General features: G+C 41.9%; 2 pseudogenes; both read left to right on the top strand.

Moving 5' to 3' along the window:
* Nucleotides 1-350: 350 nt before the first annotated feature.
* LOC114041536 lies at nucleotides 351-1,037 on the top strand (annotated as a pseudogene).
* A 1,317-nt stretch (nucleotides 1,038-2,354) lies between these two features.
* On the top strand, nucleotides 2,355-3,222 carry LOC114041535 (annotated as a pseudogene).
* The last annotated feature ends 634 nt before the right edge of the window (nucleotides 3,223-3,856 follow it).

The following is a 3,856-nucleotide window of genomic DNA, read 5'->3' on the forward strand; positions in this document are numbered from 1 at the left end:
CCTTATGGATGTAATCAATGTGGAAAGGCTTTCACACAGAGCTCCAGTCTTGCTAAACACCAGAGAATCCACACTGGAGAGAAACCTTTTGAGTGTAATCAGTGTGGAAAGGCTTTCACACAGAGGGGCCACCTTGCCACACATCAGAAAATCCATAGTGGAGAGAAGCCTTATGGATGTAATCAATGTGGAAAAGCTTTCACACAGAGCTCCCATCTTACTACACATCAGAAAATCCATAGTCGAGAGAAGCCTTATGGATTTAATCAATGTGGAAAGGCTTTCCGATTCACCTCTAGTCTTGCTTTACATCAGAGAATTCACACTGGCGAGAAACCCTAGGGACTTCATTCATCATATGAGGGTAGGATATAATTATTGTGTTCATGTGAGAATAATCTTTAACAGTATTGGTTCAAATTCACGCAGTATTCGTTAACTTTTTCATATATTTCATACATTCATGTATTCGGAGGTAAAATTCACCATGTGCAAGCATGTTCTCAATTATGATGAATGTGGGAAGACCTTCTGCTACAGATCATTCCTTTTTAGCCATCAGAGAATCCACACTGGAGAGAAACTTTATGAATGCAATCATTGTGTAAGGAGTTTGACACAGAGGAACCATCTTTCTGTACATAAGAGAATTCACACCGGAGAGAAACCTTACAGATGTCATCAGTGTGGAAAAACTTTCACACAGAGCTCCAGTCTTGCTGCACACCAGAGAATCCACACTGGAGATAGGCCTTTTGAATGTAATCAATATGGGAAAACTTTCACACAGTGCTCCAGTCTTGCCAAGCATCAGAGAATCCACAGCAGAGAGAAACCTTCTGAATGTAATCAGTGTAAAAATGCTTTCACACAAAGTTCCCATCTTGCTAAGCATCAGAAAACCCACAGTGGAGAGAAGCATTGTGAATGTAATCAATGTGGAAAGGCTGCTCCAGTCTGGCTTTACATCAGATATTTCACATGGGGGAGAAACCGTAGGAACTTCATTCATCATGTAAGGGCCGAATATAATTAGTGTGTTCATGTGACAATAATCTTTAACAGTCTTGGTTCAAATTCATACAATAGTCATTAACCTTTTCATGCCTTCAGTATAATTGTCGGAGGCGACATCTACCGAAAGCACATCCATTATAAATTAAATCTAAATAAAGTATTTGACAGGTTTTCAAACTCCCCACTTGGTCCCATCTGTAGGTAGGATAGAGGAAGGGGGAGTACATCTGACCACTGCAGGTGGGCTTCAGAGTACAGCTTGACAATAGGACTTAAAAAGCTTTAATCCACGGAGTAAGTAGAAGGGAGCAACTACCCCAGGAAATGTTGGGGAGCCAAACTGGTGGAATGTTGGATAAGCAGGACAGACAGCACAGAGAGCACATTCTGGAGTCTTACAGAATACACTGAGCGCTAGTTTACACCCAGTGAATAGCTGGTTCAGAAATGTAACTTTACTATATACCAATTATTAACAGATATGATTTCATGATTTCCTAAATGATGACAGATGAAACTCACTTCTTATTTAAAGTTTAACCCCTAAGTTTCCTTACTTTGGCTGGGAGGTCCTAGTGCCTTAAACTGCAGCATTGCACAGTCTCTGAACACTGTCAGCAGGGCTGGTGAGATCTTTCACAGGTTAAGTAAGAAGTCCAAAGGAAACTCACAGACAAAAGATCTCTTAAGAGGATTTTGCCCTTCTTTTCTACCAAAAGTGAGTTATTTATCTTTATAATTAGCTAATTAAAACAAAATATTCCCCATTAACTTTTCAAACATTTTGTCATATTCTATCATAGATACATTTATGACCTAACAGCATCCAGATCAAAAGTAACCTGCCTTACCAGCTTTTTTTTTTTTAAAGTTATAAGACAAAAGAAAAACTGTTCAATAGAATGCATCTTCAAAAGATGTTATAGGCAAAAATCAGTCATCCTATCTCCCTTGACATTTTAGTTATCACATCTAATGACATCAAAAATACAGTATTTAGTATGGAGTAAGTGCAGTCAACAGTTCATTTCTACAGTTTTTAGCACATGCCAGGCTTTCCCCCGTACTTCTTAAAGATTAAAGAATTTCTGAGAGCTGTGAGGTTTTCCAGCCAGCTTGCACTTCCCTCCCCCCACCTCTAGGTGCCACACCATCTCCTCTCTCTCAAGGGTTTAAACTTGCCACTGCAAAGTTCACCCCAGAAGATGATATTGCTGCCTTCATTGTTGACAATTGTTCCAGAATGTGTAAAGCTGGCTTTGCAGCAGGCCGTGCCCCTAGGGTTGTCTTCCCTTCCATTGTTGGGCACCCCAGATAGCAGGGTGTGATGGGTACGTATGGGCCGGAACAGCTCCATGGTGGATGCAGCTCAGAGCAAGAGAGGTATTCTGACCCAAAGTACCCCATTGAACATGGAATTGTTACCAACTGGGATGACATGGAGAAGATCTGGTGTCATACTTTATACAGTGAGCTCCTTGAGGCCCCTGAAGTTCACCCTGTGCTGCTCACAGAAGGTCATGCCCTTCCACATGCCATACTTTGCTTGGATCCAGCTGGCTATGACCTGACATTCTGCCTCATGAAGACCCTGACAGAGAGGGTAGAGTTTCACTATCACAGCTGAGAAAGCAGTCATGGGTGACATCAGGAAGCTGCGTTACATAGCCCTGGACTTTGAGCAGGAGATGGCCACTGCTGCATCTAGCTCTTCTCTGGAAAAGAGCTTTGAGCTCCCTGATGGTCTGGTCATCGCCATTGGCAATGAGATTTCCTGTGCCCAGAAGCTCTCTTCCAACCATCCTTCTGTTTGGAATCCTGTGGAATCCACAAAGCTCCCTTCAACTCAGTCATGAGGTGTGATGCTGACATCTGTAAGGGTTTGTATGCCAATACCGTATTGTGTGGTGGTACCACCCTGGACCCAGGCATTGCTGACAGAATGCAGAGAGGGATCTCAGACCTAGACCATTGCCCCATCTGAGCACCAACACCCTGTCTGCTTTGGAGGCTCCATGCTGGCCTCTCTCCATCTTCCCACAGATGTGGAATAGCATGCAGAGGTATGATGAATCCAGGCCCACCGTTATCTACCACAAATGCTTCTGAATGGACTGTTTACTTTTTTGGTGATTGGTTTTTTTGTTTTTGTTCTTTGGTCAGAGAGTGTGATAAATGGGCCCCCAATAAAAAATGAGATTGGTATGCTTTTTTTTTTTTTTTTTTTTTTTTTTGCCATTTGACTCAAGGTTTAAAAAAACTGGAAAGGTGGTGGTGATGAGTAATCTTAAGTATGTTGGAGATAAACATCCTCAAAGTTCTACAGTGGGTCTGAAGCATTCTACATTTTTTAAATGATCGTTCCAAATATTGTATAATGCATTGTTATGCATGCGCGCACGCACACACACGCGCACACAGACACACAGCGACTTGCCTCTAGGAAGGCTGTCATGCTCTACAAAAAGCTATCTAAGATAAATCCAAACTAGGGGGATGAGACTGGGTAATGGTAGGAGCTAGTGTTGCTTTACATGTAACCCTTGGAAAAAAAACTTTGTATATTCTGCCTTTGTACTTCTTTTTTTTTTTAATTGTCAGAACCTCAATGAATGGTCCCCTGAATTCTCTCCCTGCCCCCATCCCAGTTGTAAAGGAAAATTTTACAGCCTCCCCAAGAATGTTATAAGATTGGTGACAGTACTTGGGGGGTAGCAGATTTACCTCTTTGCTGATTTAAGACCAGGTCCAATACAGGAGGGCACTTTAAAGAAACTTAAAGAATTTCAGAGACCTGCTTTCCATAGTACTTTAGAATGTTGAGGTAGTCATAAATAGG

This window comes from Vombatus ursinus, unplaced genomic scaffold (assembly GCF_900497805.2).
Source record: "Vombatus ursinus unplaced genomic scaffold, bare-nosed wombat genome assembly UNPS02014175.1, whole genome shotgun sequence".
Lineage (NCBI taxonomy): Eukaryota > Metazoa > Chordata > Mammalia > Diprotodontia > Vombatidae > Vombatus > Vombatus ursinus.